The sequence below is a fragment of the Choloepus didactylus genome, chromosome 2, assembly GCF_015220235.1.
Source record: "Choloepus didactylus isolate mChoDid1 chromosome 2, mChoDid1.pri, whole genome shotgun sequence".
In the NCBI taxonomy this organism is placed as follows: Eukaryota; Metazoa; Chordata; class Mammalia; order Pilosa; family Megalonychidae; genus Choloepus; species Choloepus didactylus.
The window spans coordinates 90,614,522-90,642,176 of NC_051308.1; the positions used below are offsets into that span (position 1 = coordinate 90,614,522).

The 27,655-nt window shown below is 37.0% G+C and overlaps 1 protein-coding gene across 4 annotated transcripts in view; it reads left to right on the forward strand.

The window, feature by feature from the left end:
• ANKRD45 (ankyrin repeat domain 45) overlaps window positions 1-27,655 on the forward strand; it is a 94,736-nt gene that overhangs the window by 53,756 nt on the left and 13,325 nt on the right. The window lies entirely within an intron of this gene.

Below are 27,655 nucleotides of genomic sequence, written 5' to 3' on the forward strand. Positions count from 1 at the left end.
AGTGACTACTCAGCAGCCACCATGGAGGCGAGAAGGCAGTGGCACGATATATTTAAAATTCTGAGTGAGAGGAATTTCCAGCCAAGAATACTTTATCCAGCAAAGCTCTCCTTCAAATTTGAGGGAGAGCTTAAATTTTTCACAGACAAAGAAATGCTGAGAGAATTTGCTAACAAGAGACCTGCCCTACTGGAGATACTAAAGGGAGCCCTACAGACAGAGAAACAAAGACAGGACAGAGAGACTTGGAGAAAGGTTCAGTACTAAAGAGATTCGGTATGGGTACAATAAAGGATATTAATAGAGAGAGGGAAAAATATGGCAAACATAATCCAAAGGATAAGATGGCCGATTCAAGAAATGCCTTCACGGTTTTAACGTTGAATGTAAATGGATTAAACTCCCCAATTAAAAGATATAGATTCGCAGAATGGATCAAAAAAAATGAACCATCAATATGTTGCATACAAGAGACTCATCTTAGACACAGGGACACAAAGAAACTGAAAGTGAAAGGATGGAAAAAAATATTTCATGCAAGCTACAGCCAAAAGAAAGCAGGTGTAGCAATATTAATCTCAGATAAAATAGACTTCAAATGCAGGGATGTTTTGAGAGACAAAGAAGGCCACTACATACTAATAAAAGGGGCAATTCAGCAAGAAGAAATAACAATCGTAAATGTCTATGCACCCAATCAAGGTGCCACAAAATACATGAGAGAAACATTGGCAAAACTAAAGGAAGCAATTGATGTTTCCACAATAATTGTGGGAGACTTCAACACATCACTCTCTCCTATAGATAGATCAACCAGACAGAAGACCAATAAGGAAATTGAAAACCTAAACAATCTGATAAATGAATTAGATTTAACAGACATCTACAGAACATTACATCCCAAATCACCAGGATACACATACTTTTCTAGTGCTCACGGAACTTTCTCCAGAATAGATCATATGCTGGGACATAAAACAAGCCTCAATAAATTTAAAAAGATTGAAATTATTCAAAGCACATTCTCTGACCACAATGGAATACAATTAGAAGTCAATAACCATCAGAGACTTAGAAAATTCACAAATACCTGGAGGTTAAACAACACACTCCTAAACAATCAGTGGGTTAAAGAAGAAATAGCAAGAGAAATTGCTAAATATATAGAGACGAATGAAAATGAGAACACAACATACCAAAACCTATGGGATGCAGCAAAAGCAGTGCTAAGGGGGAAATTTATAGCACTAAACGCATATATTAAAAAGGAAGAAAGAGCCAAAATCAAAGAACTAATGGATCAACTGAAGAAGCTAGAAAATGAACAGCAAACCAATCCTAAACCAAGTACAAGAAAAGAAATAACAAGGATTAAAGCAGAAATAAATGACATAGAGAACAAAAAAACAATAGAAAGGATAAATATCACCAAAAGTTGGTTCTTTGAGAAGATCAACAAGATTGACAAGCCCCTAGCTAGACTGACAAAATCAAAAAGAGAGAAGACCCATATAAACAAAATAATGAATGAAAAAGGTGACATAACTGCAGATCCTGAAGAAATTAAAAAAATTATAAGAGGATATTATGAACAACTGTATGGCAACAAACTGGATAATGTAGAAGAAATGGACAATTTCCTGGAAACATATGAACAACCTAGACTGACCAGAGAAGAAATAGAAGACCTCAACCAACCCATCACAAGCAAAGAAATCCAATCAGTCATCAAAAATCTTCCCACAAATAAATGCCCAGGGCCAGATGGCTTCACAGGGGAATTCTACCAAACTTTCCAGAAAGAACTGACACCAATCTTACTCAAACTCTTTCAAAACATTGAAAAAAATGGAACACTACCTAACTCATTTTATGAAGCTAACATCAATCTAATACCAAAACCAGGCAAAGATGCTACAAAAAAGGAAAACTACCGGCCAATCTCCCTAATGAATATAGATGCAAAAATCCTCAACAAAATACTTGCAAATCGAATCCAAAGACACATTAAAAAAATCATACACCATGACCAAGTGGGGTTCATTCCAGGCATGCAAGGATGGTTCAACATAAGAAAAACAATCAATGTATTACAACACATTAAAAACTCGAAAGGGAAAAATCAATTGATCATCTCAATAGATGCTGAAAAAGCATTTGACAAAATCCAACATCCGTTTTTGATAAAAACACTTCAAAAGGTAGGAATTGAAGGAAACTTCCTCAACATGATAAAGAGCATATATGAAAAACCCACAGCCAGCATAGTACTCAATGGTGAGAGACTGAAAGCCTTCCCACTAAGATCAGGAACAAGACAAGGATGCCCGCTGTCACCACTGTTATTCAACATTGTGCTGGAAGTGCTAGCCAGGGCAATCCGGCAAGACAAAGAAATAAAAGGCATCCAAATTGGAAAAGAAGAAGTAAAACTGTCATTGTTTGCAGATGATATGATCTTATATCTAGAAAACCCTGAGAAATCGACGATACACCTACTAGAGCTAATAAACAAATTTAGCAAAGTAGCGGGATACAAGATTAATGCACATAAGTCAGTAATGTTTCTATATGCTAGAAATGAACAAACTGAAGAGACACTCAAGAAAAAGATACCATTTTCAATAGCAACTAAAAAAATCAAGTACCTAGGAATAAACTTAACCAAAGATGTAAAAGACCTATACAAAGAAAACTACATAACTCTACTAAAAGAAATAGAAGGGGACCTTAAAAGATGGAAAAATATTCCATGTTCATGGATAGGAAGGCTAAATGTCATTAAGATGTCAATTCTACCCAAACTCATCTACAGATTCAATGCAATCCCAATCAAAATTCCAACAACCTACTTTGCAGACTTGGAAAAGCTAGTTATCAAATTTATTTGGAAAGGGAAGATGCCTCGAATTGCTAAAGACACTTTAAAAAAGAAAAACGAAGTGGGAGGACTTACACTCCCTGACTTTGAAGCTTATTATAAAGCCACAGTTGCCAAAACAGCATGGTACTGGCACAAAGACAGACATATAGATCAATGGAATCGAATTGAGAATTCAGAGATAGACCCTCAGATCTATGGCCGACTGATCTTTGATAAGGCCCCCAAAGTCACCGAACTGAGTCATAATGGTCTTTTCAACAAATGGGGCTGGGAGAGTTGGATATCCATATCCAAAAGAATGAAAGAGGACCCCTACCTCACCCCCTACACAAAAATTAACTCAAAATGGACCAAAGATCTCAATATAAAAGAAAGTACCATTAAACTCCTAGAAGATAATGTAGGAAAACATCTTCAAGACCTTGTATTAGGAGGCCACTTCCTAGACTTTACACCCAAAGCACAAGCAACAAAAGAGAAAATAGATAAATGGGAACTCCTCAAGCTTAGAAGTTTCTGCACCTCAAAGGAATTTCTCAAAAAGGTAAAGAGGCAGCCAACTCAATGGGAAAAAATTTTTGGAAACCATGTATCTGACAAAAGACTGATATCTTGCATATACAAAGAAATCCTACAACTCAATGACAATAGTACAGACAGCCCAATTATAAAATGGGCAAAAGATATGAAAAGACAGTTCTCTGAAGAGGAAATACAAATGGCCAAGAAACACATGAAAAAATGTTCAGCTTCACTAGCTATTAGAGAGATGCAAATTAAGACCACAATGAGATACCATCTAACACCGGTTAGAATGGCTGCCATTAAACAAACAGGAAACTACAAATGCTGGAGGGGATGTGGAGAAATTGGAACTCTTATTCATTGTTGGTGGGACTGTATAATGGTTCAGCCACTCTGGAAGTCAGTCTGGCAGCTCCTTAGAAAACTAGAGATAGAGCTACCATTCGATCCAGCGATTGCACTTCTCGGGATATACCCGGAAGATCGGAAAGCAGTGACACGAACAGATATCTGCACGCCAATGTTCATAGCAGCATTATTCACAATTGCCAAGAGATGGAAACAACCCAAATGTCCATCAACAGATGAGTGGATAACTAAAATGTGGTATATACACACGATGGAATACTACGCGGCAGTAAGAAGGAACGATCTGGTGAAACATATGACAACATGGATGAACCTTGAAGACATAATGCTGAGCGAAATAAGCCAGGCACAAAAAGAGAAATATTATATGCTACCACTAATGTGAACTTTGAAAAATGTAAAACAAATGGTTTATAATGTAGAATGTAGGGGAACTAGCAGTAGAGAGCAATTAAGGAAGGGGGAACAATAATCCAAGAAGAACAGATAAGCTATTTAACGTTCTGGGGATGCCCAGAAATGACTATGGTCTGTTAATTTCTGATGGATGTAGTAGGAACAAGTTCACTGAAATGTTGCTATAGTATGTAACTTTCTTGGGGTAAAGTAGGAACATGTTGGAAGTTAAGCAGTTATCTTAGGTTAGTTGTCTTTTTCTTACTCCCTTGGTATGGTCTCTTTGAAATGTTCTTTTATTGTATGTTTGTTTTCTTTTTAACTTTTTTTTTCATACAGTTGATTTGAAAAAAGAAGGGAAAGTTAAAAAAAAAAAAAAAAGAAAAAAGACAAACAAGGAAAAAAAAAAAAAAAACAAAACGATGTAGTGCCCCCTTGAGGAGCCTGTGGAGAATGCAGGGGTATTCGCCTACCCCACCTCCATGGTTGCTAACATGACCACAGACATAGGGGACTGGTGGTTTGATGGGTTGAGCCCTCTACCATAAGTTTTACCCTTGGGAAGACGGTTGCTGCAAAGGAGAGGCTAGGCCTCCCTGTATTTGTGCCTAAGAGTCTCCTCCTGAATGCCTCTTTGTTGCTCAGATGTGGCCCTCTCTCTCTGGCTAAGCCAACTTGAAAGGTGAAATCACTGCCCTCCCCCCTACGTGGGATCAGACACCCAGGGAAGTGAATCTCCCTGGCAACGTGGAATATGACTCCCGGGGAGGAATGTAGACCCGGCATCGTGGGATGGAGAACATCTTCTTGACCAAAAGGGGGATGTGAAAGGAAATGAAATAAGCTTCAGTGGCAGAGAGATTCCAAAACGAGCCGAGAGATCACTCTGGTGGGCACTCTTACGCACACTTTAGACAACCTTTTTTAGGTTCTAAAGAATTGGGGTAGCTGGTGGTGGATACCTGAAACTATTAAACTACAACCCAGAACCCATGAATCTCGAAGACAGTTGTATAAAAATGTAGCTTATGAGGGGTGACAGTGGGATTGGGAATGCCATAAGGACCAAACTCCACTTTGTCTAGTTTATGGATGGATGTGTAGAAAAGTAGGGGAAGCAAACAAACAGACAAAGGTACCTAGTGTTCTTTTTTACTTCAATTGCTCTTTTTCACTCTAATTATTATTCTTGTTATTTTTGTGTGTGTGCTAATGAAGGTGTCAGGGATTGATTTAGGTGATGAATGTACAACTATGTAATGGTACTGTAAACAATCGAAAGTACAATTTGTTTTGTATGACTGCGTGGTATGTGAATATATCTCAATAAAATGATGATTAAAAAAAAAAAAAAAAAAAAAAGAAGATTTGGGAAGTTTTCCCCAACAATTTCTTTGAATACTCTTCCTAGACCTTTACCCTTTTCTTCCCCTTCTGGAACACCAATGAGTCTTATATTCGGATGGTTTATATTATCTATCATATCCCTGAGGTCCATTTCGATTTTTTCGATTTTTTTCCCCATTCTTTCTTTTGTGCTTTCATTTTCCATTCTGTCATCTTCCAGGTCACTGATTTGTTATTCAACTTCCTCTAGTCTTGTACTATGAGTATCCAGAATCTTTCTAATTTGGTCAATAGTTTCTTTAATTTCCATAAGATCATCTATTTTTTTATTTAGTCTTGCAATGTCTTCTTTATGCTCTTCTAGGGTCTTCTTGATATCCTTTGTATCCTGTACTATGGTCTCGTTGTTCATCTTTAGTTCTTTGGTTAGTTGCTCTAGGTACTGTGTCTCTTCTGATCTTTTGATTTGGGTGCTTGGGCTTGGGTTATCCATGTCATCTGGTTTTTTCATATGCTTTATAATTTTCTGTTGTTTTTGGCCTCGTGGCATTTGCTGAACTTGATAGGGTTCTTTTAGGATTTGTAGACCAATTGAAGTCCTTATCTCTAATTTATCAGATCTACAGCTTCGTGGAGTACACTTTCTCTAACTAACCAGCAGGTGGCGTCCACGAGCCACCTGTTCTCCACAAGCCAGTTCTCCCCTACTTTACGTTTGTGTTGAGTGGGGGAGTGAGTCTTGTGGGGTCCAGTTGGTGTACCAAGCTTGCGTGTGTAGTTGGTGTTGCCTGCCCTGTGTATGGGGCGTGTGTCTGAGCGGTCAGGGAGGGGGGGTGGCTCTAACAATCAAATCTCCCTGGTGTTCCTGGAGTTTTAAAGCTGCTGCAATAGTCTAATCCTTCAGTTCAGTCCTGCCAAAGTTTGTCTCTGCCACTGACCCCCAAGTCCTTGGTATTGGCGTATGGCTCCTGAGACTTGCGTTTGGGTTCCTCTTCCAGGCCGTGCACCCCTTGGTCCTCTGTTGAGGGATGACTGTGCTATGTCACAGGTGAGTGCCATCTGCCGAGGGCAGTTCTGGGCTGCTGGGCTGTGTAGGGAGGCTCCCACTCTGCTGAACTGATGGCTGAATGGGGCTTTGTTGATTCACACTGCTCCACCTTCCCAACTCTAGGACAATCAGCTGAGGTTGCAGGGAAGGCTAATGTCCATGCCCAGTTTTGTGGTGTGTGCATGTTATTTGAAGCACTTCCGTCACACTGGGTTGTCTGGGGCAGCTCTGGGCTATGGGGCTGGCGATGGGCAGGAGTGTTTCCTGTCCACCAGGATGATGGCTGTGAGCAGACAGCCCCCTTTTCTTTGGAAGTTGTGATGTTTAGTGAATTTTCTCAGCCACTGGATTATTGCCTTTTGTCCCAGAGCTCTCTTAGCTCTGCTCTTGTCTTGACCTGCCCAAATTGCAAATCTTTGAGGCTTTCTGTATTGGGCTTCTTACAGTAGTTGTTTTAGAAACAGAAAAAAAAAAAAAAGATTAAAAGAAAAAAAGAAAAGCCCTCCTGGCAGATCTAATGGGTTATTGAAATGCTAAGAGACAAAGCAATTAGGGCCATTAAGGAAAGATCCAGGGGGCAGGGAGTCAGTTTTTCTTCAGGATTTGCATATGGGCCTCAGGGCCTGAGTTCTGCCCTAACCCTTTCTATGTTCACCAGAACTCCAAAAATCCTCTGCTTTTATTTTGGAGTTTTTTTTTGCTGTTTTTTTGCTATGCCTGTCTCCTCTCTGCTGGTCTGGCTGCTCTCAGATTCTCTGATGTTTGGTCTCAGTCTATCTATGGGTGGAGTTTGGATCAGTAGAATGAGTTTCTGATAAGAGCTGCCACTGCAGTTCTCCCTTCTCCTTCCCAGTGCTGACAGCCCCTCCTCCCACGGGACTGAGCCTGGCAGGGAGGGGTGCGGTTCCCCTGGCCGCAGAAACTTACAGATTTCGCTAATCTCAGCAGTTCGATGTGTTCATGAGTGTTGTATGAAGTATGCCCGAAGTCCAATTGCTCTGTGGTGTCCAGTCCACGCAGTTCCTGGCTTTCTACCTACTTTACTGGAGGAGTAACTAAAACATACACCTCACCAATCCGCCATCTTGCCCTGCCTCGCGTAATACTTGTCTTTTGACTTTGTTTTTTATCTCTTTTACCATACATAGATTTGTAAACTGTTATATAATCAAATATAGCTTTGGGGTTTCATATCTTGCTGTAAGGGACTTTGCAGTCTCAAGGTAAATCACCATTTTTTCTGGATTTTCTTTTATTGCTCTTATGGTTTTGTTTTTTACATTTAAGTTTTAATTTAAATTTAATTTATGTAGATTCTGCTTTTCTATAATGAAGGAATTATCTAACTTTATTTTATTCCAGTTGATTGTCTGCTTTCCCACCCCTATTTTTTTTGTTGTTATTCATCCATTTCCCACTGACTTATATTGCCATGTTTATGGTATATTAAATTCCTTCAAATACTTGTCTTTTGCTATGTCACTAATACACTTTTTATTATAAATTTTTAATGGATAGTAGGATAGTGTCCTCAGAGGAGTCTTCTTTTCAAGATTTTCTCATCAATTTCTATGTATTTATTCTTCCAAATGAACTTTAGAATCATTATGTAGAGTTAGCCCGCCCCCAATCTTACTGAATTCTGATTTGAATTGCATTACATTTCTATATTTATTTGGAAAGAGTTAACATTTTAAATAAAAATTTTCTCCAGCAGTTTTAAGACTCTCCATTGAATAAAGATTTGCTTTATATCCTGCAATAAGTATTTATAGGTCTCTTCAAATAGGATTTGTTCCTTTTTAGAAAGGTAAAGTTATTCTTAGGATTACGTTTTAGTCGTTATTGTGACTGGTGTTTTAAATTTTGTTTTTGTCTACTTGTTTATTACTGATATATATAAAAACTATGATTTTAAAAAATTATTTTTCTTCTAATTTTAAGCATTTGAATTAATTTTGTAGTTCTTAGTTGATTCACTTAGGGTTTCTAAGTATAAAATCGTAACTAGAAATGACAAAAATTTTTCTACTCTTTTCTAATATATATCACATTTCTTTGTATTGGTTCCCTTGTGGGAGAATAGTATAGTGGTTAAGAGCATAGACTCTGGCACCAGACTGCCTGATTCAAACACAATCAGCTCTTAGAACAATGCCTGCACAAATTTAGCTCATTAAGTGATGATAATTAGGGATAATAGCTAATAACATTAGCTCCCTCCATAACATTTATTGAGCACTTAATACCTTCCTGATACAGTTATAAATATTTTACCTATTTTAATTAAGTTAATCGTCAAAACAACCCTATGAGTTAGGTACTGATATTATTTCCTTTTTACAGATGAGGAAAATGAGACTAGGAGAGATTAAAGAATTTTCCAAAAATCACACAGTTGGAAAGTGGAAGAATCAGGATTTGGATATAATAAGACTCAAGAGTACATGCTAACAATAAAGCTACAGGAACAAAGAAATGAACTCAGCAAAGTGGCAAGGTACAAGATCAACATGAAAAAATCAGTAGTGTTTCTATATATTAGTAATGAATAACCTGAAGAAGAAATCAAGAAACTCTTCTGTTTACAGTAGCAACTAAAAGAATGAAATGCCTAGGAATAAATCTAACCAAGAATGTAAAGGACTTATACACAAAAAAACTATAAGTCATTGCTAAATGAAATCAAAGAAAACCTAAATAAATGGAATGATCCTCCATTTTCATAGATTGGAAGACTAAATATTGTTAAGATGTCAGTTTTACCCAAGTTGATTTACAGATTCAATGCAATCCCAGTCAGAATTCCAATAACTTTCTTTGCAGAAATAGAAAAGCTAGTGATCAGATTGATATGGAAGGATAAGGGGCCCAAATAGCCAAAGCCATCTTGAAAAAGAAGAATGAAGTAGGAGGACTCGTGCTTCTCAATCTTAAACCTTTTTACAAAGCCACAGTAAGCAAAACAGCATACTGGCATAAAGACAGACATATAGACCAATGGATTCAAATTGAGAGTTCAGAAATCAGTTCTCACATTTATGATCAATTGATTTTTTAAAAAATTCAGTTTTATTGAGATATAGTCACATACCATACAGTCATCCAAAGTGTACAGCCATTTGTTCACAGTACCATAATATAGCTGTACATTCATCACCCCAATCTATTTTTTGAACATTTTCCTTGTGCCAGAAAAAGTAAAAATAAGAATAAAAAATAAAAGTAAAAAAGAACACCCAAATCATCTCTCCCTCCTCCCCTATTTTTCATTTAGTTTTTTGTCCCCATTTTTCTACTCATCCATTCATACACTGGATAAAGGGAGTGTGATCCACAAGGCTTTCACAATCACACTGTCATCCCTTGTAAGCTACACTGCTATACAGTCATCTTCAAGAGTCAAGTCTACTGGGTTGCAGTTTGATAGTTTCAAGTATTAACTTCTAGCTATTCCAATGCATTAAACCCTAAAAAGTGTTATCTGTATAGTGCATAAGAATGTCCACCAGAGTGACCTCTCAACTCCATTTGGAATCTCTCAGCCACTGAAACTTTATTTTGTTTCATTTCGCATACCCCTTTTGGTCAAGGAGATGTTCTTAATCCCACGATGTCGGGTCCAGCCTCATCCCCGGGAGTCATATCCCACATTGCCAGGGAGATTTACACTCCTGGGAATCAGGTCCCACGTAGTGGAGAGGGCAGTGAGTTTACCTGCCGAGTTGGCTTAGCTAGAGGGAGAGGATCTCATCTGAGCAACAAAGAGGTACTCAGGAGGAGACTCTTAGGCACAATTATAAGCAGGTTTAGCCTCTCCTTTGCAGTAGTGAGCTTCATAAGGGCAAGTCCCAAAATAGAGGGCTCAGCACACCAAACCTCCAGTCCTCAATGTTTGTGAGAACATCAGCAACAATCCAGGTGAGGAAGCCCAGCACCTCTGCATTTTCCCCATTCATATCTGCCAAGTTGTAGCTCTGAGTTTCAGGCATCACACAGATACCCAAAGTTCCAGGGATCGATCAGGTTATACACAAAGGAATCAGCATCTCAGAATTTGGAGGTAGCCATTACAATTCAGGAATAGATGTGACTGCTATAAGAGCTTATAATCTAGGGACTGTTTACAATAAGTATTCCCCTGATAAGCTGTGCTCTAAGATTCAATTCTGAGTTTACACATTGTAGTTAGTCCATATTGGTGAGGCACTGTAGTGTTTGCCTTTGTTTCTGGTGTAGTTCACTCAAAATGCTATATGGCCAACTGACTTTTAACAAGAGTGCCAAGTCCACTCAATGGGGAAAGAACAGTCTCTAACAAATGGTGCTGGGAAAACTGGATGTCCATATATAAAAGATTGAAGGTGGACCCATACCTCACACCATATACAAAAATCAACACAAAATGGATTGTACAGCTAAATATAAGAACCAGAACTATAAAACTCCTAGAAGAAAATGTAGGGAAGCATCTTCAGGATCTTGTGTTGGGCAGTGGTTTCTTAGACTTTACACCCAAAGCACAAACTACAAAAGAAAAAAGTAAATAAATAATAAATAAATGGGGAAAATGCAGAGGTGCTGGGCTTCCTCACCTGGATTGTTGCTGATGTTCTCATCAAAATTAAAAAAAAAACTTTTGTGTATCAAATGACTTTAACATAAAAGTAGAAAAGACAACCTACGGAATCAGAGAAAATATTTGGAAGTCACATATCCGATAAGGTTTTATGGTGTTTAGAAGATTTGGGAAGTTTTCCCCAATAATTTCTTTGAATACTTTTCCTAGACCTTTATGCTTCTCTTCCCCTTCTGTAACACCAGTGAGTCTTATGTTTGGATGTTTTATATTATCTATCATATCCCTGAGGTCCATTTTGATTTTTTCAATTTTTTTCCCCATTCTTTTTTTTGTTCTTTCATTTTCCATTCTGTCATCCTCTAGGTCACTGATTCACTATTCAGCTTCCTCTAGTCTTGTACTGTGAATATCCAGAATCTTTTTAATTTGGTCAGCAGTTTCTTTGATTTCCATAAGATCGTCTATTTTTTTATTTACTCTTACAATTTCTTCTTTATGCTCTTCTAGGGTCTTCTTCATGTCCTTTATATCCTGTACCATGCTCTTCTTCATGTCTTTTATATCCTGTGCCATGCTCTCATTGTTTGTCTTTAGTTCTTTGATTAATTGCTCCAAGTACTGTGTCTCCTCTGATCTTTTGATTTGGGTGTTTGGGCTTGGGTTATCCATATCGTCTGGTTTTTTCATATGTTTTAAAATTTTCTGTTGTTTTTGGCCTCTTGGCTTTTGCCTAACTTGATAGGGTTCTTTTAGGCTACATGGACCGATTCAATCCCTTATCTCTAATTTGTCAGATCTACAGCTTCGTGGAGTACACTTTCTCTAACTAACCAGCGGGTGGCATCTGTAAGTCACCTATTCCCCTCAAGCCAGTTCTCCCCAACTTTGTCTTAGTGGTGAGTGGGGGTGTGAGTCTTGTGGGGTCCAATTGGTGCACCAAGCTTGTGTGTGTAGTTGGTGTTGCCCACCCTGCATATGGGGCATGTGTCTGAGCGGTTAGGGAGGGAGGCAGCTTTAATAATCAAATCTCCCAGGTGTTCTTGGAGATTTAAAGCTGTTGCAATAGTCTAATCCTTCAGTTCAGTCTTGCCACAGTTTGCCTCTTCCTCTGACGCACAAGTCCTTGGTGTTGGCGTATGGTGCCTGGGACTTGTGAGTGGGTCCCTCTTCCAACTCATGCCCTCCTAGGTCCTCTGCTGAGGGACGACTGTGCTACGTCACAGGTGAGCACCATCCGCCAAGGGAGGTTCTGGGATGCAGGGCTGTGTAGGGGTGTTCCCTGTCTGCTGAAAGCGTGGCTGAATGGGGTGTGTTAATTTTCCCCTTTTCACACAGCTCCGCCTTCCCAGCTCTGGGACAATTAGCTGAGGGTGCGGGAAAGGCTGTTTTCCATGCCCGATATTGAGATGTGTGCATGTGTTGTTGGAAACACTTCCTGTCACACTGGGTTTTTGGGGGCAACTCTGGGCTGTGGCACTGGCACCAGGCAGGAGCGTTCTCAGCCCACCAGGAAGATGCTATAAGGGGCCATCCCCCCTTTTCTTGAGAATTCGTGGTGTTTAGCAAATTTTCTTAGCCACTGTACTTATTGCTTTGTGTCTCAGAGCTGTCTTAGTTCTGCTCTTGTCTGGGCCCCAACTGCAAGTCTTTGAGGCTTTCTGTAATGGGCTTCTTAGAGTAATTGTTTTAGGAAAAGAGAAAATGATAAAAAAAAAGGGGGGGGCCCTCCTTGCAGATCTAATGGGCTATTGAAATGCTAAGAGACAAGGAGATTAGGACCATTAAGGAACAATCAAGAAAGCAGAGAAACTGGCTCTTCAGACAAGGAAACTCACCCTCTGGATTAGCATATGAGCCTGACTCTGTTTGAGCCCTGCCCTTCTCCATTCTATGTTCGCCAGAACTCTAAAAAGTCTCTGTTTTTATTTTTGGGTTTTTTTTTGCTGTTTTTGCTAGCCCTATCTCCTCTCCGCGGGCTGACTGCTCCCAGATTCTCTGATGTCTGGTCTCAGTCTGTCTGTGGAGTTTGGATCAGCAGTCTGAGTTTTCAATGAGAGCCGCAACTGCAGTTCTCCCTCCTCATTCTCAGCACCGATGGCCCCTCCTCCCACGAGACTGAGCCTGACACGGGTCCCCTGGCCACGAGAACTTACTGATTTCGCTGATCTCAGCTGTTCCACGCATTTCTGAGTGTTGTATGAAGTATGCCCAAAGTCAAATTGCTCTCCGGTGTCTGGTCCACACAGTTCCTGGCTTTCTACCTACTCCCAATAAGGTTTTAATATCTGGAGTATATAAAGAAATTCTACAATTCAACAATAAAAAGACAAACCATTTAAAAAATAGGCAAAAGACTTGAATGGACATTTATCCAAAGAAGACATACAAATCACCAAAAAAACATGTGAAAAGATGTTGTGTCACTAGCTGTTAGGGAAATGCAAATCAAAACCACAATGAGATATCATTTCACACCCACTAGAATGGCTACTATTAAAAAAACAAAATTGTTGGAGAGGATGTGGAGAAGTAGGAACACTTATTCATTGTTGGTGGGAATTTCAAATGGTGCAGCTGCTATGGAAGACAGTTTAGCAGTTCCTCAGAAAGTTAAGTATAGAATCACCATATGACCTGGCAATCCCTATGTATATACCCAAAAGATTTGAAAGCAGGGACTTGAACAGGTATTTGCGCAACAGTGTTCATAGTGGCATTATTCACAATTGATGGAAGTAACCCAGGTGTCCATCAACTGATGAATGGATAAATAAAATGTGGTATATGCATATGATGGAATATTTTTCAGCCATAAAAAGGAATGCAGTTCTGATACATGTGACAACATGGATGAACCTCGAAGACATCATGTTGAGTGAAATAAGCCAGGTACCAAAGGACAAATAGTGTATGGTCTCATTTATATGAAATAATTAGAATAAGCAAACTCGTAGAGTCAAAATATAGAATATGGTTTACTGAGGGATGGGATGGCAGTAGGGAATGAGGCATTAAATTGTACGAAGTTTTTACTTGGGTTGATCATAAAGTTTTGATATTGGACCGTGGTGATGATAGCACAGTATTGTGAATGTAATTTTAACAACACTGAATAATATATTTGAATGTGATTAAAAGGGAAAATTTTAGGTTGAATGTATGTTACTGGAATAAAAATACACATGGGACTGTATAACACAAGCAGTGAACCCTATTGTAAACAATGGACTGTAGTTGATAGTACAATTATATAAATGTTCTTTCATGAATTGTACCAAATGTATCACACTAATGAAAGGTGTTAATAATAGGGTGGTATATGGGAACCCTGTACGGGAACCTGTGTTTTATGCATGATTTTTCTGTAAACCTACAACTTCTCTAATAAAAAAGGTAAAGATAAATCTTGAGATCAATGAAACAAAATGCTTGGCATCATCTGTGCCACTCTCATTGCCACTGATATCTGCAATAAAAATTGTATAATGATTTTAAAGACACATAGAGATCAATAGATGTTAGGCACATGAATTAAATTATTTTATGGCATTCATAAAAAATGAGTCCACGCTATGAATAACTGCTGAATTTCATTAAAGCTTTTAAGGCGTCTATTAATGTTGTTGTATGGATTTTTCCCTTACTTATTAATAGAATGAATTTTATAGCTAGATTTCCTGATGTACTATCCCTGCAATCCTGAAATGAACTCTGTTCCATCAAGATGTATTATTCTTTTGATATGCCATTTGGTTTCCTAGTATTTAATATGTAGTTTTCTTTTTAAGTGTAATGAGTCCATAGTCGTATATAGTTTCCTTTTTCTTGTCTGCCAGTCCTATCAGATTTTGGTATTGGAATAATGTTGGCTTCATATAAAGATGAGTTGGAAACTTTTCATCTTTTTCTGTACTGAAATAGATTAAAATATATTAGGTATTAATTGGTTCTTGAAAGAGATAGATGGGAATTTCAAGTAAAACTCTCTTGGCCTGCCGTCTTTTTAACAGTGTTTGTTCTTTAATGAACATTTTATTTTCTTTAATTATGAGTTTGTTCAAGTTTTCTACCTTATCTGGGGTTAATATTGAGAATTTGAATTTCTCTGTAATAAATTATCGATTTCCTTTATATTTAAAAATCTCTTGCTGTAAGTTTACACACTATATTTTCTTATACTTCTTTCTTATATGTATATTTCTCTTCTTTCTCATACCTATTGTTATTTTTTAGTTTGTCTGGGTTTACTTAGGCCTATGAAGAATCTATCATTTTCATGTGTCTTTTCAAAAGCAGCTTTTGGTTTATCTATCATTCCTAATGTTTTATTGTTTTATTCCATTTCATTAATTTCAGCTTTTTATTAATTTTGTCATCTTCTTTTGGTTTATTTTATTCTTTTTCTAGTTTTTTAAATTGGAAACTAAGTTTATTTTTTTACTTTAAGTGAAAAAACCATTAAAGCTACAAATTTTCCTCTGAGTGCAGTTTTAACTTTATCCTACAGCTTTTTATATGAAATAATATTTGATATTTATTTCTATATAATTTGTCATTAAAATATTTTTTAAGTTTTAAAAACTTTTTACAAATCCATATTCCCTGTTCCCCATTGCCTCCTCCTTCATTAACTGCTAATCTGCTTTATATCTCTGTGAATTTGCTATTTCTAGTCATGTCTTATAAGTGATTTCATATAATTTTTGTCATGTGTGTCTTGCTTATTCCACTGAGCATAAAGTTTTCAAGATTTTTCCATGTTCAGCGGGTCTCATATTTTCATTGTTTTAATGGCTGACTAATATTCCCTTGTGTGTATGTGCCACACTTTGTTTATCCATTAATTTGTTGATAGACACTTGGGTTGTTTCCAGCTTTTGGCTCTTGTGAATCATGCTGCTATAAACATTGATGTAAAAGTATCTGTTTATGACTCTGTTTCCACTCCCTTGTGGTATATACTAGAAATGGATTGCTGGGTCCATGAAACTGCACTACACAAACAGTGAACCCTATTGTGAATGATGGGACTCTAGTTAATAGTACAGTTCTGAAAATGTGCTTTCATCTTTTGTAACAAATGTACCACCCCAATGCAAGGTATTAATAATAAGGTGGTATATAGGAGTCCTGTATTTTCTTCATGATTGTTCTATAAACTCACAACTACTCTAATAAAAAAAATGGTAATTCTATTTTGAAATTTTTGAAGAACTTCCATATTGCTTTCCACAGTGGCTGCACCATGTTTTACATTCTCACCAAAAATGCAGAATTCCAGTTTCTCTGCATCCTTTTCCAACTCTTACTGTTTCCATTTTTAAAATAATAGCTGTCCTTGCGGGTGTGATGTGGTATCTTGCTGTTTTAATATCCATTTTCCCAACACTGTTTGTTGAAGAAACTGTTTTTTCCCCATTGCATGTACTTAGCACCCTCGGCAAAAATCAGTTGGCCATAGATATGTGGATCTATTTCTGGACTTTCAATTTTGTTCCTGAGATCTATTTGTCTATCTTTGTCTAGGACCACACCCTTTTGATTACTGTTACTTGGTTATACAATTTGGAATCAGAAAGTGTGAGTCCTCCAACCCTGTTCTTTTTCAAGTTTATTTTGGCTATTCATGCCTCTTGCAGTTCCATATAAATTTGAGTATTGATTTCCCCATGTCTGCAAAAAAGGCTGCTTGAATTTTAATAGGGATGTATTGAATTTGCATATTGCTTTGGATAATAATTGACATTAACAATGTTAACTCTTCCAATACATGTACATGAGATGTCTTGCCATTTATTTAGGTCTTCTTTAATTTATTTCAGCAGTATTTTGTAGTTTCAGTATATGTCTTTTGTATCCTTAGTAAACATTTTTACATATAAAATTGTGAATATATACAGTTACATATTTATAACATCATATACATATATAATTGTACTTGCATATACAGTATATAAAATTGTATCTCAAATGTATTCCTAGATTTTGATTCTTTTAGTTACTATTGTAGATGGAATTTTCTTAATTTCCTCTTCAATTGTTCAATGCTAGTAACACAATTGTTTTTTGTGTGTTGATCCTGTACTCTGCCACATCACTGAATTCATATTAGCTCTGATAGTTTTCTTGTGGATTCCTTTGAATATTCTCTATATAAGATCCTGTCATCTGCAAATAGAGATAGTTCAGCACTCTCCTTTCCAATTTGGATACCTTTTATTATTTCTTGCCTAATTGCTCTGGCAAGAACTTCTAGTACAATATTGACTAACAGTGGTGAAAGGAGGCATCCTTGTCTTGTTCCTGATTTTAGGGGGAAATCTTTAAGTCTTTCACCATTGAGTATTACGTTAGCTGCCGGGTTTTCATAAATGACCTTTATCATGTTGAGAAAGTTCATTTTATTCCTACTTTTCTGAATTCTTTTATCAAGAAGTGGTGCTGGATTTTATGGCTTTTCTGCATCTATGGAGATAATTATGTAGTTTTTCCTTCTTTCTATAATGTATTAAATTGATTTTTGCATGTGGAATCACCCTGGCATTTCTAGGATGAATCAACGTTGATCATGGGGTATAATCTTCTTAATATACTATTGGATTTGCTTTGCTTAGTATTTTGTTAAGGATTTTGTATTTATATTCACAAGGGAAATTGGTCTGTAATTTTCTTGTCTTGAAATGTCTTTACCAGACTTTGGTATCAGAGTAATGCTGGCCTCATAGAATGAATTAGGAAGTGTTCTCTTCTCTTGAATTCTTTGAAAGAATTTTAGAAGGATTGGTATGATTTTTTCTTTGAATGTTTGGTAGAATTCACCAGTGAAGCTGTCTGGTCTTGGACTTTTCTTTGGTGGAAGGGTTTTTTGTTTGTTTGTTTGTTTTTGTTTTTAACTTTATATTTTGAAATACTTTCAAACTTACAGGGCACTTACAGAAATAATACAAACTTCATATAGAGAACTTCAAAAATACCTCTCCCCCCCTGAGATACCCAGATCCACCAATTTTAACATTTTGCCCATAATTGCCATATAATATCAGTCTATCTATCCATTTATCCATTCATCCCTTCATCCATCCATGCATCCATGACTGAAGATTGTATACATCATGCTGTGTGAGCACTTAGTACTGTCATGTACATTTCCTAAGAAAAGGATATTCACTTATGTAACCACCTTAAGTGCAGTTACCAAGTCCAAGAAATTTAACATTTATTTAAAGCTATCTATATTCCAATTTGTTCATCTGTCCCCATAATGTTCCTTTGAGCTTTTTCTCCTTCCTTGATCCCATCTAAGATCAAGTATTGCATTTAATTGTCATTGTCTCTTTTGTTGCTCTTTATTTTGGGATTTTGGTGTGGAGAAGATATATACAACATAAAACTTTCCCATCTCAACTACTCCTAATACTACCGGATGGGATTAATCCCATTCACAATACCCTCACTACCTTCCATTACTAAAACTTTCCAATCTACCCATATAGGAACCCACACCCATTATGCAATAACCCCCCATTCCACCTACCCCCAGCCCCTGATAAACTGTACTCTAATTTCTATCTCTATAAGTTTGTATATTTTCTGATATTTTCTTACTGTTGGGTTTAAATTTAATATTCTGAATGTGTAACATTCTCATTTGCTTTGATAACAACTTAATTTTAATAGTATGTGCAGGGTGATGTCATCAACATGGCAAAGTAAATAGCTACTGAAAACTTCTCTCCAGAGATGCAATGAAAAAAAAGGACAATTCCAAATTATTTGAAACTCTGGAAGAGGATATAGACTGGAGAAGGACCCTGCAAGTGCTGAATTGAAGAAAGAGAAGAATATCAGGTAGGAATCTTCTGTCCTGGACCAGCCAGTCCTCTCCCTGCCTCCTCACTCGGTCTCATGTGGGAAAGGCGTAGGATCAACAGATGGGACCCCTCCCACCACAGACACAGACTACAAAATCTCTAACAGCAGTGAGACATACCCCCATGGTTTGAAGACCTGGGAGACAGGGGAGGGCATTTCAAGGCCCAGGTCAGTGAGGGACAAACAGACTGAGAAAATGTGGACAGATACTGTGTTTCCAGCCCTGGGTTTGAAAGCCCTTCCTCCACCCTTGAGGGAATGAGCAGCCAGTGGCCATTTCCTTACCTGGGGGAAAGCTGGAGTACTGGGTCAGCTGAGGGAGTACTTTGCCATGGGTGGACCCCCACATTGAGCCAGATTTTGGCTGGCAAAGTGAGGGCATAGGAATCCCACAGTTTCAGCTCACCTATGTAGACACAGCCTGTGTCTGGAGGCAAAGCAACTTGGGAGGACAATTAAGTTACCGAACAATGCCATCTCCTGGACAGTCCAGAAGGTGCAGGGAATTGAAAAACTTTTAAAAAGATGCTCCAGACCCTTTCTTAAGATGACAGGAGATGGCCTACATGCCCTGTATGGAAACCTGACCCTGTTTTGGCTGATAAATATGGAAGACCCAACTATTAAAGCAAGGCTCTAAAACAAACCCAGGTCTTGCTGGCCAGCGGAAAGCAGAGCACCACTGGAATCCAGCAGATTTGTATTACCAAACACAGTGAACTTGCTGGGTTGTCCAGTGCCTACCTTCCATCCCTGTGGCAGACCACAGTGGCGCCTGATTCTAGGGGGAAGACTGGGTGGTGGAGCTAATCTGACAACTGGCCAGGGAGAGAAACAAAGAAAAGACAGAGCAAAGAAAACCTGAGAAAAAGAGAGAAAACCACCTCCAGAATAAACTAATGAAGAAAATCAGATGCCTAGACAGCAAAAACCATTAGCTACACCAAGAAACATGAAGATATGGTCCATTCAAAGAAACAAACTAACACCTCAACTGAAATTCAGGAGTTGAAACAACTAATTAAATATGTTCAAATAAATCTTCTGAATCAAATCAATGAGTTGAAAGAAAATGTGATAAAAGAGATGAAGTATGTAAAGAAGACACTGTGTGACCATAAGGAAGAGTTCGTAAACTTGAAAAAACAAATGGCAGAACTTACGGGAATGAAAGGCACAATAGAAGAGATGAAAATCATGATGGAGACATACAACAGCAGACTTGGAGAGGCAGAAGAAAGGATCAGTGAACTAGAAGACAGAACATCTGAAATCCTACACACAAAAGAACAGATAGGAAGAAGAAGGGTCTCAGGGATCTGAAAGACATGAAGCTCATGAATATATGTGTTATAGGTGTCTCAGAAGGAGAAGAGAGTAGAAAGGAGGCAGAAAGCATAACAGAGGAAACAATCAATGAAAATTTCCCAACTCTTATGAAAGACATAAAGTTACAAGTCCAAGAAGTACAGCATTCCCCAAGCAGAATTGATCCAAATAGACCTACTCCAGGACACTTAATAATTGTATTTTCAAATGTCAAAGACAAGAGGGAATTCTGAAAGCAGCAAGAGTGAAACAATACATCACATACAAGAGAAGGTCAATAAGACTAAGTGTGTATCTCTCAGCAGCAACCATGGAGGGAGAATGCAGTGGCATGATATATTCAAGATACTGAAAGAGGAAAAACTGCCAACCAAGAATCCTTTATCTGGCAAAACTGTCCTTCAAAAATGAGGGAGAGTTTTAAATATTTACAGATAAACAGATACTGAGAGAATTCATGAACAGGAGACCTCCTCTACAATAAATTCTAAAGGGTGTGCTACAGACAGAGAGGAAAAGATAGGAAAGAGAGATTTGGAGAAGAGTGTAGAAATGAAGATATCAGGAGATAGGAAGATGATAGAGATTGGGCATTTGATGCTGAAGGAGTATAGAATGTTCAAGAGGACTGATTGCATAGATCCAGAAATGGATAGCACAATACTCTGTGATAGTAGCACAATATTGTAAGTATACTGAACAAAGATGACTGTGAGTATCATTGAAAGAGGAAGGTTAGGAGAAGGTATGACACTGGAAGGAAAGATGGAAGATGAAGACTGGAATTGTGTGACTTAGTGAAACCTAGAGTGGTCAATGGTTGCGATTAGATGTACAAACATGAGAATGTTTTTGCATGGAGAGAACAAATGAATGTCAACTTTGTAAAATGTTGGAAATGGGATGGTATTTGGGAAAATAAAATCAATGCAAACCAGAGTCTATAGTGAACAGTGACATTTTAATATGCTTCCATTAATTGTAATGGAGGCAACATACCAAAGCTGGGTATCTGTGAGAGAGGGATATAGGGGAGAGGTATGGGACTCTTGACATTGGTGTTGTCTGAACTTTTAATTTAGTTTAATTTTTCTTTTATTTATTTTTTTAGTCATCTTTTTTTTTTTTCCTCCTTTTCCTCTTTCTTTGCAGAAGAAATGGAAATGTCCTCATTTATATTGTGGGTGGTGAATACATAACTATGTGATTATATCGGGAAAGGTGTTTTGAAACTTCAACTTCTGTGTGAAACCAAAGGAAGAGGTGTTTGGTGCAAAGTCTGTATTTTCTGTAGCACACTATATGATTGAACTTGTATGGTCAGTTCATTCAAACATCATAATTACATGAAACTTTGAATAGGGAATGAGATCTGGTTGGATTGTATAGGTTAATGTTACTCTGATACAACCCAGAGTAATTTGGCAGAGAATAAAATATATTTACAAAGCCCCCTTGAGGGACTGAGGAAAAATGTGAAAATATTAAACTTCCCCACCTGGGGAATTACCAATATTCTCACAAGCATTGGGGACTACCAGTTTAGAAGGCTGAGCCCTCAATTTTGGGGCTTGCCCTTATGAGACTTGTTGCTGCAGAGGAGAGGCTAAGCCTTCTTATAAATATATAAAAGGACCTCTTTTGTTGCTCAGATGTGGCCTCTCTCTCTAAGCTAACTCTGCAGGTAAACTCACTGCCCTCCCCACTACATAGGGCATGACTCCCAGGGGTGTAAATCTCCCTGGCAACGTGGGATATGACTCCAGGAGATGAACCTGGACCCAGCATTGAGGGATTGAGAAAGCATTCTTGACCAAAGGGCGAAGAGAAATGAAACAAAATAAAGTTTCAGTGGCTGAGAGATTTCAAATGGAGTCGAGGATATTCTGGAGGTTATTCTTATGTGTTATATAGATAACTGTTTTTAGTTTTTAGTGTATTGGAATAGCTAGAAGAAAATGCCTGAAACTGTTGAACTGCAACCCAGTAGCCTTTATTCTTGAAGATGATTGTGTAACTATGTAGCTTACACTGTGTGAACGTGTGATTGTGAAAACCTTGTGGCTCACACTCCCTTTATCCAGTATATGGACAAATGAGTAGAGAAATGGGGACAAAAAGTGAATGAATAATAGGGAGGGATGGGGGAGATGGGATGTTTTGGGTGTTCTTTTTTACTTTAATTTTTATTCTTGTTCTTTTTTTGTGTGGTAATGAAAATGTTCAAAAATTATTTGTGGTAATGAATGCACAAATATATAATGATACTGTGAACAACTGATTGTACACTTTGGATGGTTGTATGGTATTTGAATATATCTCAATAAAATTGAATTTAAAAATAGTATGTACAATCTATGTTCTATACTCCTCCATCCCCCTTCCTTTATGTAATTCTTGTCACAAATTATGTTTATGTGATATGAGTTCCAGACCACTGATTTGCTATTGTATTTCATGCATTTGCCTTTTAAATATTGTAGGAAGTAAAAAGTGGAGTTACAAACCAAAAATACAACAGTAGTGGCATTTATATTAACCGATATTATCACCCTCACTAGAAATCTTTATTTCTTCAAGCAGCTTTGATCTAATGTCTATTGTCCTCTCTTTTCAACCTGCAGAATTCTCTTTAGCATCTCTTTTAGGACCAGTCTAATGATGATGAACTCCCTCAGCTTTTGTTTATGTGGGAATGTGTTAATCTCTCCCTCATTTTTGAAAGACAGTTTTGCCAGATATAGAATTCTTGGTTGGCAGTTTTGTGTCTTTAGCATATTAAATATGTCATCACACTAACTTCTTGCCTCCATGGTTTCTGATGAGAAATTGGAGCTTAATCTTGCTGTGATTCCCTTGTATGTGATGTGTTGCTCATCTCTTGCAGCTTTCAGAAATCTCCCTTCATTGTTGGCATTTGACAGTTTGATTATAATATGCCATAGTGTGTGTCTGTTTGGACTTATCTTATTTGGAGTTCGTTGAGCATTTTGGATTTGTATATACATCTTTCATTAAATTTGGTAAATCTTCAGCCATTATTTTTCTGAATTTTCTCTCTGTCCTTTTCTCTCCGTCATGGAGGGTTTTTGATTATTGATTCAGTCTCAGAATTTGCTATAGGTTTGCTGATGTATTCTATTTCTTCTTGAATCAATTTGGGTAATTGTATTTCTAGGAATTTTCCATTTCATCTAGATTATCTAGTTTATTGGCATACAATTGTTCATAGTATTCTCCTATAATCTTTTTATTGCTGTAATGTCAGTAGTGATATGACCATTTTCCTTTCTGATTTTAGTTATTTGCATCTATTCTCTTTTTTCTTTGTCAGTTTAGCTAAAGGTTTGTGAGTTGTTTTAGTTTTTTTTTTCCTAACAACCAACTTTTGGTTTATTTTTCAATTGTTTATCTCTTCCTCATTTCATTTATTTCTGCTCTAATCTTTATTTGTTTTTGTTTTTTTCTGGTTTCCTTCACTTAGCATATTGTTTTTTGAAAAATTATGGTTATATATATTTTTAAATTAGAGATATTGTAGGTTTACAGAACAGTCATATAAAAAAATACAACATTCCCATATACCCCCCTATTACTGACTTTTCATTAGTGTGGTACCTTTGTTACAATTAATGAGAGAATATTAAAATATTACTGTTAACTATAGTCCATAGTTTACATTAGGTTTATATTTTTCCGCATACCACCCTATCATTAATACCTATTAATAGTGTACATTTGTTATAATTCATGAAAGAACATTCTTATAGTTATGCTATTACCACAGCCCATTTTCCACTACAGGGTTAACTGTGTTTTATCTTCTAACATTCCCAAGTTTTATCTTCTAACTTTCCTTCTAGTAACACACACAGCCCAAACTTTTCCATTAAATGACATTAACCAACATAATTCAGTGCTGTTATTAACACTTCCCCATGATATGCTACTGTCACCATTATCCATTTCTAATCATTTACAATATACCTAAATAGAAATTCTGCACAAATTAAGCATCAGCTCCCCTTTCTCTACCCTCAGTCTATCCCATGGTAACCTACATTCTAGATTCTAGCTCTGTCTGCTCTCATCATAATTATTTTCCTTTTTCCCCTAACTTTGAGCTTACTTTGCTCTAGTTTTTCTAGTTTCTCAAGATGTAAAGTTAGGTCATTAATTTGAGGTCTTTCTTATTTTTTAATATAGGCATTTATAGTTATAAATTTCCCTCTGAGCACTGCCTTTGCTGCATCACATATGCTTTGGTATGCTGTGTCTTTGTTTTCATTTGTCTCTATGTATTTTCAAATTTTCCATATCATTTCTTCTTTAACCCATTGGTCAGTCATTTAAGAACATGCTGTTTAATTTCCACATATTTGTAAATTTTCTAATTTTTCTGAATTCTAGTTTCATTCTGTTGTGGTCAGAGAGGTTAATATTTATAATTTCAATAGTTTAAAATTTATTCAGACTTCTCTTGTGCCCTAAATTATGTCCTTTCCTAGAGAATGATCCATATGCATTTGAAAAGAATGTGTATTCTACTATCTATATGTTGGTTAGATTAGTTGGTGTATAGTTTTCAGCTTTATTTCCTTATTGATCTTCTGTTTAGGTGTTTTATCCAGTATTGACAGTGATGTGCTAAAATTTCCAACTATTACAGTAGAACTGTCTATTTCTCCTTTTAATTCTGTCAGTGTTTGCTTCATATATTTTGGTGCTCTGCTGTTAGTGCATATTTGTTTATAATTGTTAGGTTTTCCTGTGGAATTGACCCTTTTATAAGTATATAATGTCTTTCTTTGTCTCTTGTAACAGTTTTTGACTTCCTATTTTGTCTGATATTAATATAGCTACCCCCCTTCTTTTGATTGCTATTTGCAGGAAATATTTTTTTCCACCCTTTCACTTTCAACCTATTTGTATCTATAGATTTAAGATGGGTCTCTTGTAAACAGCATATAGTTGGGTCATGTTTCTTTATCCATTTTGCCAATCTCTTCCTTTTTATTGGAGAGTTTAATCCATTTACATTTAAAGAAATTAATGGTATGGCAAAATTTACTTCTCCCATTTTGTTAATTGTTTTTGTAAGTCTTATACCTTTTTGTCCCACTTTTCCTCCATTACAGCTTTCCTTTTTATTTAGATGATCTTTTATAATGAGGCATTTTGAATCACATATCATTTCCTTTTGTGTCAGTTTTTTAGATATTTTCTTTCTGGTTTCCATGGGGATTACATTTAGCAAATTAAATCTATTCCAATTTAGTTTGTATTGATTACAACTTGACTTCAGTAGCCTACACATACATATTACTTGTGTCTATCTCTCCCTCCCTTTTATGTTGTTCTTGTCACAAATTACATCTTTATGCATTGTGTGCCCAGTAACAAAGATTTATGCTTGTTTTTAATGCTTTTAAATTTTAAGCCTTTTAACAAGTAAAAAATTCAGCATTACAAATGAAAAATAAACCATACTGTCTTTTATATTTACCCATGTTGTTACTTAACTCTGGAGATCTTTAATTCTTCATCCAGCACCGAGATACTAGCTAGTGTCCTTTCCTCTCCACATGGAGGACTACCTTTAGCATTTCCTGTAAAATAGTCCTAGTGGTAATGACCGCCCCCGGTTTTTTTTTTTTTTTTTTGTCCAGAAGTGTTTTATTTTCTCCCTCATTTTTGACAGACAGCTTGACAGATATATTATTCTTGGGTAATAGGTTTTTTCTTTTAGCACTTTAAATATGTCCTCCCACTGCCTTCTGGCCTCTGTGATTTCTATTGAGAAATCAGATGTTAATCTTATTAAGGATCACTTACATGTGACATGTCACTTCTTTCTTGCTGTTATAGGATTCTGTCTTTTTCCTTGGCATTGGACAGTTTGACAATAATGTGACTCAGTGAAGAGCTGCTCGGGCTCATCATGCTTGGCATTCATTGAGCATCTTGGGTTTGTACATTCATATCTTTCATCAGACTTGGGAAGTTTTCTGCCAGTATTTCTTCAAACATTTTGTATGGCCCTTTCTGTCTCTTCTCATTCTGTGACACCTATGATACACAATCTTGGTACACTTTATGGTGTCCCCCAGTTTCCTCAGGCTCTGTTCATTTTTTTTTTTTTCCCATTCTTTTTTCTTTCTGCTCCTCAGCCTGAGCAATTTCAATAGTTTCATCTCTGAGTTTTTTTTATCCTTTCTTCTGGCCCCTCCAACCTGCTCTTGAACCACTCTATCGACTTTTTCACTTCAGTTATTTTACTTTTGAATTCTAGAATTTCCATTTGGTGCTTCTTTATAATTTCTGTTATATTATTGAAATTCTCATTTGTTTGCATATTGCTTTCCTGATTTCCTTTAGTTCTTTGTCCATGTTTTCCTTTAGTTCATTGATCCTATTTATGAGAGTTGTTCTAAGGTCTTTGATTAGTAATTCCAGAGACTACACTTCCTCCAGAACATTTTCTGTCAGATTCTTTTTTTCCCTCTGACTGCTCCCTACTTCCATTTATCCTTGTATATTTTGTAATTTTTTTGTGAGAACTCGATGTTTTGAGTATTATGTTGTGGTCATTCTGGAAATTTAATTCTCTATCTTATCAGCCTGCTAGACTAAGAATAAGAAGGAAAAAAAGAAGGAAAGCTAAAGGAAGGAATGAAAGAGACGGAGAGAGAGAGGGAAAAAAAGAGAAAAAAGTACAAACTGACAAAGCGCCCCCCTCTCACACACACACCAAGAAAAAAGGAAAGTATACACCTCTTCAGATCTCTTGTTATGTGCTGGTGGGAAGTCAGAAGCTGTTGCTTTTGAGACTGATATCTTGTCCAGCACCCCTGTTCATCTCTTAGGGATCCACCACAGCCAAAAATATAAAACAAAGAAAAAGAAAAAACCATCCAACTGAAAAACAAAACCAAAAACAGAAAGTTCTTTTTGTCCCCGTACATGCTATTGTAAGGCCAGAAGACTTCTGAGAAAAACTGAGGCTAGCATCTGCCCTGGTCCCTCTGGGATAAGCCAGACTTAACAACACAAGAAAGAGGAAGAAGAAACCAGCCAATGAAAAAGTGCACTAGATCTTTAAGTCCTGTTAGATGCTGTGTGAGGCCAGAAGCTTCTGTGGAGAGGGCTTAATCCAAAGCCAGGATCTATTCTGTGCCCTCAGGGATTTACCAGACTAGGAAATGCCCCTCTGGCCCTCCTATAGTTTTTCTCAATGTTCTTTCTGGTTTCAGGGTTACCACTTAGTTAGTACCATTCTCTTTTTTCCACTTTTTTCATATCT